Source organism: Hordeum vulgare, chromosome 6H (genome assembly GCF_904849725.1).
Source record: "Hordeum vulgare subsp. vulgare chromosome 6H, MorexV3_pseudomolecules_assembly, whole genome shotgun sequence".
In the NCBI taxonomy this organism is placed as follows: domain Eukaryota; kingdom Viridiplantae; phylum Streptophyta; class Magnoliopsida; order Poales; family Poaceae; genus Hordeum; species Hordeum vulgare.
This window is the reverse complement of record NC_058523.1, coordinates 494875254-494890642: the sequence shown is the minus strand read 5'-3', so window position 1 is coordinate 494890642 and position 15389 is coordinate 494875254.

The following is a 15389-nucleotide window of genomic DNA, read 5'->3' as shown; positions in this document are numbered from 1 at the left end:
GTATTCGCTTTCTTATATTATTTTTTCTCGGTTTGGTAGACATGTCCTTCATATAGAAAACCTGCGCCACATCATTGGCTAGGACGAATGGTTCCTCTGCGTGCACAAGATTGTTCAGATCCACTGTTGTCATTCCGTACTGTGGGTCTACCTGTACCCCGCCTCCTGACAGATTAACCCATTTGCAATGAAACAAAGGGACCTTCAAATCATGTCCATAGTCAAGTTCCCATATGTCCACTATGTAACCATAATATGTGTTCTTTCCCCTCTCGGTTGCTGCATCAAAGTGGACACCGCTGTTTTGGTTGGTGCTCTTTTGATCTTGGGTGATCGTGTAAAATGTATTACCATTTATCTCGTACCCTTGGTAAGTCAATACAGTCGAAGATGGTCCCCTGGCTTACGAGTACAGCTCATCAAACACAGTGTTGTCACACATGAGACGTTTTTGCAACCAACTGCAGAAAGTCCTGATGTGTTCAAATGTAATACAGTCGTCACACTGCTCCGGGTGTATGGAGCTCAGGATATTCTTGTGTTCATCAACATACGGGGTCATCAAGGTAGAATTCTGTAGAACTCTGTAGTGTGCTTGAGACCAATAATGCCCGTCCGTACACATTATTTACTCCGCTCCTAGTGTGCCTTTTCGAGTCAGTCTCCCCTCATACCGCGATTGAGGGAGACCAATCTTCTTAAGGTCAGGAATGAAGTCAACACAAAATCCAATGACATCCTCTGTTTGATGACCCATGGAGATGTTGGAAATATACCCTAGAGGCAATAATAAATTAGTTATTATTATATTTCCTTGTTCATAATAATCATTTATTATCCATGCTAAAATTGTATTGATTGGAAACTCAAATACATGTGTGGATACATAAACAACACACTGTCCCTAGTGAGCCTCTAGTTGACTAGTTCGTTGATCAAAGATGATCAAGGTTTCCTGACCATAGGCAAGTGTTGTCACTTGATAACAGGATCACATCATTAGGAGAATCATGTGATGGACAAGACCCAAATTATATACATAGCATATTGATCGTGTATTTTATTGCTATTGTTTTCTGCGTGTCAAGTATTTGTTCCTATGACCATGAGATCATATAACTCACTGGCACCAGAGGAATGCCTTGTGTGTATAAAATGTCACAACGTAACTGGGTGACTATAAAGGTGCTATACACGTATCTCCGAAGGTGTCTGTTGAGTTAGTATGGATCAAGACTGGGATTTGACCCTCCGTGTGACGGAGAGGTATCTCGGGGCCCACTCGGTAATACAACATCACACACAAGCCTTGCAAGCAATGTGACTAAGTGTAAGTCACGGGATCTTGTATTACGGAACGAGTAAATATACTTGCCGGTAACGAGATTGAAATAGGTATGCGGATACCAACGATCGAATCTCGGGCAAGTAACATACCGAAGGACAAAGGGGATGACATACGAGATTATATGAATCCTTGACACTAAGGTTCAACCGATAAGATCTTCGGAGAATATGTAGGATCCAATATGGGCATCCAGGTCCCGCTATTGGATATTGACCGAGGAGTACCTCGGGGCATGTCTGCATAGTTCTCGAACCCGCAGGGTCTACACACTTAAGGTTCGGCGATGTTTTAGTATAGTTGAGTTATATGTGTGGTTACCGAATGTTATTCAGAGTCCCAGATGGGATCACGGACGTCACGAGGGTTTCCGGAGTGGTCCGGAAATGAAGATTGATATGTAGGTTTGTCTCATTTGGTTACCGGAAGGTTTTCGGGCATTACCGGCATCGTGCCGGGAGTGACGAATGGGTTCCGGGTATTTACCAGGAGGGGGCAACCAACCCGGGAGTGGCCCAACGCCTTGAGGGTGGCGCACCAGCCCTTAGTGGCCTGGTGGGACATCCCAAGAGAAGCTAGGCGTCACAAGGATAAAAACCAAGAGAAAAGAAAAAAAAGGTGGGAAGGTGGAGAAGGACTCCACTTTCCAATCCTAGTTAGACTAGGATTGGAGGAGGACTCCTCCACCTCCTTGGCCGGCGCACCTAGAGGGCCTTGGCCCTCAAGGAAAATCTCCCCACCTCTCCTCCTATATATACTTGTGATTTAGGGCTGATTTGAGATAACTTTGCCACGTGCAACTTAGATCTAGACACCATAGTTTTACCTCTAGATCGTATTTCTACGGAGCTCATGCGGAGCTCTGCAGGAGTAGATCCTTCACCACCACGGGAGCGCCGTCACGTTGCCAGAGAACTTATCTACTTCTCCGTCTTGCTTGCTGGATCAAGAAGGCCGAGATCATCGTCGAGTTGTACGTGTGCTGAACGCGGTGGTGTCGTCCGTTCGGCACTAGATCGGAACGGATCGTGAGACGGATCACGAGACGGGTCGTGCAACGGATCGCGAGACAGTTCATGGGATGGATCGCGGGACGGTTCATGGGACGGATCGCGGGACGGTGCATGGGACGGATCGCGGGACGGCTCATGGGACGGTTCGCGGGGCGGATCGAGGGACGTGAGGACGTTCCACTACATCAACCGTGTTTCTTAACGCTTCCTGCCATGCGATCTACAAGGGTATGTAGATCCAAATCTCCTCTCGTAGATGGACATCACCATGATAGGTCTTCGTGTGTGTATGAAATTTTTTGTTTCCCATGCAACGTTCCCCAACAATGGCATCATGAGCTAGGTTCATGTGTAGATGTTATCTCGAGTAGAACACAAAGGGTTTTGTGGACGGTGATGTTTGATTTGCTGCCCTCCTTAGTCTTTTCTCGATTCAGCGGTATTGTTGGATTGAAGCGGCCCAGACCGACATTATTCGTATACTTACGAAAGACTGGTTTCATCGCTTGACATGCAACCTCGTTGCATAAAGATGACTGGCGGGTGTTGGTTTCTTCAACTTTAGTTGAATTGGTTTTGGCCGAGGCGGTCCTTGGAGAGCTTAAATAGCAATTTTCACATCTCCATTATGGTTTTTGCGTAAGTAAGAGGCGATCTACTAGATACCCATAGCAGCCACGTAAAACATGCAACAACAATTAGAGGACGTCTAACTTGTTTTTGCAGGGTATGCTTGTGATATGATATGGCCAATGACGTGATGTGATATATTGGATGTATGAGATGATCATGTTGTAATAGTTAATATCGACTTGCACGTCAATGATACGGCAACCGGCAGGAGCCATAGGGTTGTCTTTAAACTAACGTTTGTGTTTGCGGATGCGTTTACTATATTGCTAGGATGTAGCTTTAGTAGTAATAGCATAAGTAGCACGACAACCCCAATGGCGACACGTAGATGGAGATCATGATGATGGAGATCATGGTGTGGCGCCGGTGACAAGAAGATCGTGTCGGTGCTTTGGTGATGGAGATCAAGAATCACAATATGATGGCCATATCATGTCACTTATGAATTGCATGTGATGTTAATCCTTTTATGCACCTTATTTTGCTTAGAACGATGGTAGCATTATAAGGTGATCTCTCACTAAAATTTCAAGACGAAATTCTGTTCTCCCCGACTGTGCACCGTTGCGATAGTTCGTCGTTTCGAGACACCACGTGATGATCGGGTGTGATAGACTCAACGTTCACATACAACGGGTGCAAAACAGTTGCACGCACGGAACACTCGGGTTAAGCTTGACGAGCCTAGCATGTGCAGACATGGCCTCGGAACACATGAGACCGAAAGGTCGAGCATGAATCGTATAGTTGATATGATTAGCATAGAGATGCTTACCACTGAAACTATTCTTGACTCACGTGATGATCGGACTTGAGATAGTGGATTTGGATCATGTACCACTCAAATGACTAGAGAGATGTACATTTTGAGTGGGAGTTCTTAAGTAATATGATTAATTGAACTAACTATCATGAACATATTCTAATGGTCTTTGCGAATTACGATGTAGCTTGCGCTATAGCTCTAGTGTTTTTATATGTTCCTAGAGAAAATTTAGTTGAAGGTTGATAGTAGCAACTTTGCGGACTATGTCCGTAAAACTGAGGATTGTCCTCATTGCTACGCAGAAGGCTTATGTCCTTAATGCACCACTCAGTGTGCTACACCTCGAGCGTCATCTGTGGATGTTGTGAACATCTGACATACACGTTTTTGATGACTACGTGATAGTTCAGTGCGCAATACTTAATGGCTTAGAAACAAGGCGCCGAAGACGTTTGAAAACGTCGCGGAACATAAGATATGTTCTAAGAGATGAATTGAGATTGCATGCTTGTGCCCTTGTTGAGAGGTATAAGACCTCCAACAAGATTCCTTGCCTACAAAGTAAAGGAGAAAAGCTCAAATCGTTGAGCATGTTCTCACATTGTCTAAGTACAACAATCGCTTGAATCAAGTGGGAGTTTATCTTCCAGATGAGATAGTGATGGTTCTCAAAAGTCAGTGTCACTAAGCTGCTACAGCTTCGTGATGAACTATAACATATCAAGGATAGATATGATGATCCTTGAGCGATTCGCACTGTTTGACACTGCGAGAGTAGAAATCAAGAAGGAGCATCAATTGTTGATGGTTAGTAAAACCACTAGTTTCAAGAAGGGCAAGGGCTAGAAGGGATACTTCATGAAACGGCAAACCAGTTGTTCCTCTAATGAAGAAACCCAAGATGGAACCCAAATCCCAGACTAAGTGCTTCTGTTATGAGGGGAACGGTCATTGAGGCGGAGCTACCCTAGATACTTGGTAGATAAGAAGGCTGGCAATGTCGACAGAAGTATATTTCATATACATGATATTGATGTGTGCTTTAATGGTACTCCTAGTAGCACGAGGGTATTGGATACCGGTTCGGTTGCTAAGTGATTACTAACTCGAAATAAAAGCTACGGTATAAACGGAGACTACATAAAGGCGAGGTGATGATATGTGTTGGAAGTGTTTCCAAGGTTGATGTGATCAAACATCGCACGCTCCCTCTATCATCGGGATTGGTGGTAAAAACCTAAATAACTATTACTTGGTGTTTGCGTTGAGCATGAACATGATTGGATCGTGCTTATTGCAATACGATTATTCATTTAAAGAGAATAATAGTTATTCTATTTGCTTGAATAATTACCATCAATGGTTTATTGAATCTCGATCGTAGTGTTACACATGTTCATAATATTGGTGCCAAAAGATACAAAGTAATAATGATAGTATCACTTAGTTTTGGCACTGCCACTTGAGTCATGTTGGTGTAAAATGCATGAAGCAGCTCCATGCTGATGGATCTTTGTACTCACTCAATTTTGAAACGTTTGAGACATGCAAACTATACCTGTTGGTATAAACGCATGAAGAAACTCCATGCGGATGGACCGTTTGGATTCACTTGATTTTGAATCACTTGAAACATGCAAATCATGCTACATGAAACAAGAGAGTAACTTGTTGGGAGTAATACATTTTTTGATGTGTGCAGACCAATAAGTCTTGAGGCACGTAGTGGATATCGTTATGTTCTTAGTTCACTGACGATTTGAGTAGATACAGGAGTATTTACTTGATGAATCACAAGTCTGAAATATTGAAAAAATTCAAAGCTATTTCAGAGTGAAGATCGTCGTGACAAGAGGATAAACTTTCTACGATATGATCATAGAGATGAATATATGAGTTACGAGTTTTTGGTACGCAGTTAAGACAATGTGAAAATTGTTTTGCAGTTCATGCCACCAGGAAAACCATAAGTCTGATGATGTGTCCGAATGTCATAGCCACACCCTATTTTGATAGGGTGCACTATGATGTCTCTTATCGAATTACCACTATTGTTTATGGGTTATGCATTAGAGACAACCGCATTCACTTTAAATAGGGCACCGCGTATTTCCGTTGAGATGACACAGTATAGAGTATGGTTTGGAGAAACCTAGACTATCGTTTCTTGAAAGTTTGGGGTTGCGATACTTATGTGAAAAAGTTTCAGTCTAATAAGCTCGAACCCAAAGCGGATAAATGCATCTTCATAGGATATCCAAAACATTTGGATACATGTCCTATCTTAGATCCGGAAGCAAAGTGTTTGTTTCTAGAAACGGGTCCTTTCTCGATGAAAGGTTTCTCTCCAAAGAATTGAGTGGGAGGGTGGTGGAACTTGATGAGGTTAGTGAACTGTCACTTCAACCAATGTGTAGCAGGGCACAGGAAGATGTTCCTGTGGCGCCTACACCAATTGAAGTGGAAATTGATGATGGTGATCATTGAGCTTCGGATCAAGTTACTACAAACCTCGTAGGTCGACAAGGTCGCGTACTGCTGCAGAGTGGTACCGTAACCCTGTCTTGTAGGTCATGTTGTTGAACAACAACGAACCTACGAGCTATGGAGAAGCGATGGTGGGCCCGGATTCCGACAAATGGCTGGAGGCCATGAAATCCGAGAGAGGATCCATGTATGAAAACAAAGTGTAGACTTTGGAAGAACGACTTGATGGTCGTAGGAGTATTGAGTAAAGATGGATCTTTAAAGACAAACGATGATGGTAATAAGTCACTATTAAGAAAAGCTCGACTTGTCGCAAATATGTTTACGGCAAGATCAAATAGTTGACTATGGTGAGACTTTCTCACTCGTAGCGATACTAAAAGTCTGTTGGAATTATGTTAGTAGTTGCTGCATTATTTATGAAATATTGCACACAGGATGTCAAAACATTGTTTCCTCGACAGTTTCCTTGAGGAAAGGTTGTATGTGATACAACCAGAAGGTTTTTTCGATCCTAAGGATACTAACAAGTATGCAAGCTCCAGCGATCCTTCAATGGGTTGGTGCAAGCATCTCGGAGTTGGAATATACACTTTGATGAGATGATCAAAGATTTTGGGTTTGTACAAGGTTTATGAGAAACTTGTATTTCCAAAGAAGTGAGTGGGAGCACTATAGAATTTCTCATAAGTATATGTGGTTGACATATTGTTGATCAGAAGTAATGTAGAATTTCTGTGAAGCATAAAAGGTTGTTTGAAAGGAGTTTTTCAAAGGAAGACCTAGATAGAGCTATTTGAACATTGAGCATCAAGATCTATAGAGATGGATCAAAACTCTTAATGGAACTTTCAAATGAAATGCATGCCTTGACAAGTTTTCGAAATAGTTCAAAATAGATCGGCAAAGAAGGAGTTCTTGCCTGTGCTATAAGGTGTGAAATTGAGTAAGACTCAAAAGCCCGACCACGGAGAAGAAAGAGAAAGGATGAAGGTTGTCCCCTATGCCTTAGTCGTAGACTCTATAGTATGCCATGTTGTGTACCGCACCTGATGTGTGCCTTGCCACAAGTCTGTTAAGAGGTACAGAGAGTGATCCAGGATTGAATCACTGAACGGCGGTAAAAGTTATGTAGTAACTAATGGACTAAGGAATTTTTCTCGATTATGGAGGTGGTTAAAGAGTTCATCGTAAAGGGTTACGTCGATGCAAGCTTTGACATTAATCTGAATGACTATGAGTAGTAAAATGGATTCGTATAGTAGAGTAGATATTTGGAGTATTTCTGAATAGCACGTAGTAGCAGCATCTATTAGATGACATAAAGATTTGTAAAGCACACACGGATCTGAAAGTTTCAGAACCGTTGACTAAAAACCTCTCTCATGAGCAAGACGAGATCAGACCCCAGAAATGTATGGGTGTTGGATTCGTTGAAATCACATGGTGATGTGAACTAGATTATTGACTCTAGTGCAAGTGGGAGACTGTTGGAAATATACCCTAGAGGCAATAATAAATTAGTTATTATTATATTTAATTGTTCATAATAATCGTTTATTATCCATGCTAAAATTGTATTGATTGGAAACTCAAATACATGTGTGGATACATAGACAACACACTGTCCCTAGTGAGCCTCTAGTTGACTAGTTCGTTGATCAAAGATGGTCAAGGTTTCCTGGCCATAGGCAAGTGTTGTCACTTGATAACGGGATCACATCATTAGGAGAATCATGTGATGGACAAGACCCAAATTATATACATAGCATATTGATCGTGTCATTTTATTGCTATTGTTTTCTACGTGTCAAGTATTTGTTCCTATGACCATGAGATCATATAACTCACTTGCACCGAAGGAATGCCTTGTGTGTATCAAACGTCACAACGTAACTGGGTGACTATAAAGGTGCTCTACGGGTATCTCCGAAGGTGTCCGTTGAGTTAGTATGGATCAAGACTGGGATTTGTCACTCCGTGTGACGGAGAGGCATCTCGGGGCCCACTCGGTAATACAACATCACACACAAGCCTTGCAAGCAATGTGACTAAGTGTAAGTCACGGGATCTTGTATTATGGAACGAGTAAAGAGACTTGCATGTAACGAGATTGAAATAGGTATGCGGATACCGACGATAGAATCTCGGGCAAGTAACATACCAAAGGACAAAGGGAATGACATACGGGATTATATGAATCCTTGACACTGAGGTTCAACCGATAAGATCTTCGAAGAATATGTAGGATCCAATATGGGCATCTAGGTCCCGCTATTGGATATTGACCAAGGAGTACCTCGGGGCATGTCTCCATAGTTCTCCAACCCGTAGGGTCTTCTCACTTAAGGTTTGGCGACGTTTTAGTATAGTTGAGTTATATGTGTGGTTACCGAAGGTTGTTCGGAGTCCCGGATGGGATCACGGACGTCACGAGGGTTTCCGGAGTGGTTCGGAAACGAAGATTGATATATAGGTTTGTCTCATTTGATTACCGAAAGGTTTTCGGGCATTACCGGCATCGTGTCGGGAGTGACGAATGGGTTCCGGGTATTTACCGGGAAGGGGCAACCCACCTGGGAGTGGCCCAAGGCCTTGAGGGTGGCGCACCACACCTTAGGAGGCTGGTGGGACAGCCCAAGAGAGGCTAGGCTCCACAAGGATAAAAACCAAGAGAAAAGGAAAAAAAGGTGGGAAGGTGGAGAAGGACTCCACTTTCCAATCCTAGTTAGACTAGGATTGGAGGAGGACTCCTCCACCTCCTTGGCCGGTGCACCTAGAGGGCGTTGGCCCTCAAGGCAAGTCTCCCCACCTCTCCTCCTATATATATTGGTGATTTAGGGCTGATTTGAGACAACTTTGCCACGTGCAACTCAGATCTAGACACCATAGTTTTACCTCTACATCGTATTTCTGCGGAGCCGTGCAGGAGTAGATCCTTCACCACCACCGGAGCGCCGTCACGCTGCCGTAGAACTCATATACTTCTCCGTCTTGCTTGCTGGATCAAGAAGGCCGATATCATCGTCGAGCTGTATGTGTGCTGAACGCGGAGATGCCGTCCGTTCGGCACTAGATCGGAACGGATCGTGAGACAGATCGCAAGACGGTTCGTGCAACGGATTGCGAGACGGTTTGTGGGACGGATCGCGGGGCAGTTCATGGGACGGTTTGCGGGCGGATCGAGGGATGTGAGGATGTTCCACTACATCAACCGTGTTTCTTAACGCTTCCTGCTGTGCGATCTACAAGGGTACGAGATCCAAATCTCCTCTCGTAGATGGACATCATCATGATAGGTCTTCGTGTGCGTAGGAATTTTTTTTCCCATGCAACGTTCCCCAACAGGAGATGCTTCCTTCTGGCTTAGCGGGGTTACGAACATATTTCTTTAAGACTCCCATGAACCTCTCAAAGGGGAACATATTGTGGAGAAATATAGGTCCCAGAACGACAATCTCGTCAACTAGATGGACTAGGACGCGCGTCATGATATTGAAGAAGGATGGTGGGAACACCAGCTCGAAACTAACAATACATTGCACCAAATCACTCCTTAACCTTGGCAGGATTGCTGGATCGATCACCTTCTAAGAGATTGCATCGAGAATGCACATAGCTTCACAATGGCTAATCGAACGTTTTTCGATAGAAGCCCCCTCAATGCAACCGGAAGCAGTTGGGTCATAATCATGTGGCAGTCATGAGACTTTAGGTTCTGGAACTCTTTCTCTGCCATATTTATTATTCCCTTTATATTCGACGAGAAGCCAGACGGGACCTTAATACTGAGCAGGCATTCAAACAAGATTTCCTTCTCTTCTTTGGTAAGAGCATAGCTGGCAGGACCTTCATACTGCTCTGGATGCATGTCGTCTTTTTCACGCACATGTTGATGTTCCTCCGATGCCTCCGGTGTATATTTTGTCTTCCCATACACTCCCAAGAAGCCTAACAGGTTCATGCGAAGATTCTTCGTCATGTGCATCACATCGATTGCAGAGCGGACCTCTAGGTCTTTCCAATAGGGTAGGTCCCAAAATATAGATTTCTTCTTTCACATGGGTGCGTGTCCCGCATCGTCATTCGGAACAGATAGTCCGTCGGGACCCTTTCCAAAGATTACTTGTAAATCATTGACCATATCAAGTATGTGATCACCAGTACGGAGGGCGGGATTCTTTTGGTGATCTGCCTCACCTTTGAAATGCTTTCCTTTCTTTTGACATTGATGGTTGGTCGGAAGAAATTGACGATGCCCCATGTACACATTCTTCCTGCATTTCTCCAAATATATACTGTCGGTGTCATCTAAACAGTGTGTGCATGCGTTGTATCCCTTGTTTGTCTGTCCTGAAAGGTTACTGAGAGCAGGCCAATCGTTGATGGTTACAAACAGCAACGCATGTAGGTCAAATTTCTCATGTTCGTTCTCATCCCACCCACGTACACCATTTCCATTCCATAGTTGTAAAAGTTCATCAACTAATGGCCTTAGGTACACATCAATGTCATTGTCGGGTTGCCTAGGGCCTTGGATGAGCACTGGCATCATAATGAACTTCCGCTTCATGCACAACCAAGGAGGAAGGTTATACATACATAGAGTCATAGGCCATGTGCTATGCTTGCTGCTCTGCTCCCCAAAAGGATTAACGCCATCTGCACTTAAACCAAACCATACATTCCTTGGTTCACGTGTAAAGTCGCTCCACTTTCTCTCGATCTTTCTCCACTGCGACCCGTCAGCGGGTGCTCTCAACTTCCCGTCTTTCTTAAGGTCTTTTATGTGCCATTGCATCAACTCGGCGTATTTTTTTCTGAACAAACGTTTCAACCGTGGTATTATAGGAGCATACCACATCACCTTGGCAGGAACCATCTTCCCGGTGCGCTGGCCCTCAACATCACCAGGGTCATCTCTTTTGATCTTATACCGCAATGCGCCGCATACCGGGCATGCGTTCAAATCCTCATATGCACCGCGGTAGAGGATGCAGTCATTAGGGCAGGGATGTATCTTCTGCACCTCCAATCCCAAAGGGCATAGAACCTTCTTCGCTTCGTATGTACTGCCGGGTAATTCGTTATCCATTGGAAGCTTCTTCTTCATTAATTTCAGTAGTGAACTAAATGCCTTGTCAGATACACCATTGTCTGTCTTCCATTGCAGCAATTCCAGTGTGGTACCGAGCTTTGTGTTGTCATCTTCGCAATTTGGATACAACCCTTTTTTGTGATCCTTTAACATGCGATCGAACTTCGACTTCTCCCTTTCACTTTCGCATTCTCTATGTGCATCAACAATGACCCGACGAAGATCATCATCGGGCACATTGTCTGGTTCCTCTTGATCTTCAGCTTCCCCCATTGCAGCATCACCGTATTTAGGGGGCGCGTAGTTTTCATCATCCTCTTCTTTACGTTGTCTTCCATCATAATCCCTCTTTCTCCGTGCTTGGTCCAAACATTATAGTGTGGTATAAAACCCTTCTGAAGCAGATGGAAGTGAAGGGTTTTATAGTCGGAGAATTCCTTCGTATTCCCACAGACAGTACATGGACAATGCATAAAACCATTCCACTTGTTTGCCTTAGTCACTTCAAGAAAATTATGCAGGCCATTAATATACTCGGAGGTGCGTCGGTCATCGTACATCCATTGACGGTTCATCTGCGTGCGTTATATAACAAAGTGTATTAAAAACTACACAAATCTTGATGAAAATGGAGCTTGGACAAGGAGCTTCTAAAGGAGAAAGCTTAAGTGTGGCTCGGGCATTTCATCGAACACCTCATGTGCATAGGATGTGAGCTAGAGTACCACAAAGCTCTCCCACGGTCGGCCGAAAAAACAGAGCAGTGCACTGCTCTGCTCGCGGAGGTATATGTAGGCCAACCATTGGTCCCGGTTTGTGGCTGGAACAGAGACCAAAGGACAACGTGAGGTCCCGGTTCCAGCCACAAACCGGGACTAGTGGGTGTGAGCCAGGAGCGAGGCACATTGGTCCCACGAGCCCCGGTCTGCGCCCAGGCCTCACGAACCGGGACCTATGTCCACATGGGTCCCGGTTGATGAGTGAACCGGGACTAATGTGATTTCATCAACTGGACCAAAGCCCTCTTTTCAACTAGTGAATGGTCACATCAGTCCCGGTTCAAGAGCAAACCGGGACTAATAATCCAAACATAAAGGTTGTTTCTACTAGTGTGGAAGACGAAAAATGTGTGGGGTTCGTGGTTGATGGATGGTAGATATGGTTTCCTCCTTCGACGTCTTAGTCGTGGTGGGGTGTCAGATCTGAAGTTCGATGGCATGTCCGTGGTGTTGCCCCGGTTTGATTCGTTCAACGACAATGGCCTCATCTTTGATGAGCCATCTTGGAGGTCCGCAAAGCTATCAGTGATGGAGCCGCGTCGAGCTCGGGTGAGGAGGCGATATGTTATTTTTTTTCTTTGATGGTTGCTATGATGATATCGGAAGCAGATGATCGACGTTCGTATCAAACTTAACAATGTTCTGCTATCTTTTTAATTTTATCATGTCATGTCGTATCAAACATATTACCATTCAAAAAACAGGCTACCAGTTTTCGTCAATGACTCTCCGTTCATGGGAAAATTCTATACCACACGCTTATTGTGGCAGATAGCGGGAGCTCCTATTGAACGCTTATTGCGTCATATAGCGGCCCGATGCACAAGCAGATCCGAGATTGGGCTGACCCACTGAAAGACACCAAGCTAGCTGAGTTAATTCCACGAAAAATAAACCAAACAAGAAAAGCGGTGGTTGGAGGATTCAAACTCGTGATGTACAACTCATCCACGAGTGCCCCTAGCCAATAGAGGGTATTACTGCTAGTTAAATAATTTAGCGCAATGTTTATAAGAATTCACTCGAGCGGGATATTTAATGCAGCCTAATTATTAACTCTATTGTATAGTTTTCTTTTTAAGAATGCACTCGAAAACATGGAAAATATATTGAAACAATGTGAACAAAGTTTCAAAATTTCATACATTTTTGTTGAAAGAAAGGGAAAAACAAAAATGCTAATTTTGAATTTCTAAGAACAAATCTATTGAAAAATGAAAACATTTTTTGTAGCGAATATTTTTTGAAATTCATCCAACGTTTTTTGAATCAGTGAACAGATTTCTAAAACATTTATCCAATTTATGAATGTTTTTTAAAATGATATCACTTTCCAAAATGCATGAAAAATTGTTTTATAAAAGGAAAAAAAAATTTGGAAACACGGACATTTTTCAAAATTATGTTATTTTTTAAATTCAATAAACATTTTTTGCTTTTGCTATTTTATTTATAAAATGAACAAATTTTGAATTTCTAGACAATTTTTGCAAACGACAATAATTTTTGAACTCATGAATTAATTCTGAAAATAGAAACATTGTCTCACATGTTAAACAACATTCGAAATTACCAAACATTTTTCAAAATAAGTGAACAGTTTTTTAGATTCTAGTTATTTTCTGAATTTCTATAGATTGTATATATTTCCGACTAAATTTCAAAACATGATCAATTTATAAAAAATCCTTACTAATTTGGCTATATTATTATATGTTTCTATAATTTTGTTCAGGAACGTTTTTGAAACTCCCGAGCAAAACTTGAAAACATGAACAGCTTTTAAAACTTGCGTGCATATTTTGCAACGCCGAAAAAAAATCAAACATAAATATTTTTTGTAATTTCTGAAAAATTCTTTAAAAAAATATTAAACTCCCAGAAGAAATTGAAAATATTAAAAAATATATAAATTGGTGAAAAAAATAGAAAATGGGGAGATTTTTTTAAACTTCCAAACATAATTAAAAAATGGAAACATTTTGTAGCTTATAGCATTTTTTAGAAAATAAGGAACAGTTTGTGAATTTGCTAGGAAAATTTATAACAAGAATATTTTCTGAACTTATGAACATTTTTAGAATTTTAGAAAAGAAAATAAATTATTAAGAATAAAATGAAAATAAAAAGATAAAAAGGGAAATGGAAAAAATACAGAAAGTGAAAAATTAAGAAAAAAGAAATAAACTGATAAAAAAACAAAAAAAAACTAGTGAAAACCCCTTTCAAGAACCTTCTAGAAGGTTCCAAAAACCGGAGTCTGTACCTTTTGCTTTATCTCGTAGTTGGCCAGCCCATCTTGATCGCTATGTAGCTAGCTCTGTGTGAAGCAGCCACTATTTCACGCAAAGCGCATCAAATAAGAAGTTCTGCAGACTACCGATAAATAATCGCATAGAGCAGAGAACTAGCGATATCATAACGGACCGGCCCATTTTTGTGGTAGGACTCTACACAAAAATTCTGTTTGGAACCACCTAGAAGGTTCCTTTATCACCAAAATAAATCTAGAATGTTTCTGTCCGAATTGGGTTTTTTATGTTGTTTTTTCTTGAATTTTAGTTTTTTTCTATTTCGTTTTGCCTGCTTCGTATTTTCTTGTCTTTTTCTTTGTTTCAAAAATTCAAAAATTCAGAAAACGTTTGGGATTTTCTAAATAATATTCATAGTTTTGAAACTATATGACGTTTTTTAAAAATCTTTGATATTTCAAAAAATATTCCACTTTGAAAAAATATTCTGAATGTTAAATAACATATTTTTTCAAAAAAGAATCACAAATCATAATAATGTTCATGTTCACACTAACAGTTAATGTAGTCAAAAAATATTCCTGTTTTCTAAAAATTCAAAACTAAAATTCCATGTTTAGTAAAAATGTTTCAAAATTTCAGTAAATATTCAAGTTTGAAAATTTTGTTCAGAATTATAAATGTTCTTTCTGTTTCCATTATGTTGGTCACAATTAAAGAAGCGTGCGTTTCATTAAATTCACACTTTAAAAATATGTTCACATTTTTCAAAAATTATATATGATAAAAAAGCCGTTATTTGAATGGAAGAAACAAAAACATGACTAAATAACTAGCCGCTCTATTACTGTGCTACGCTGTTTTTTCCGACGAATTTGACCCCGAGTCACTACAGTACAATATGTGGGAGTCTCGTTGTAATGGGTTGGCCTAGTTGGAAGCCTTTGTGTGCAAATTCGGCCTATGTGACGCAGAATGTGTCACATTGGTGGCATAGTCTTCGAAGTCGCGGTATA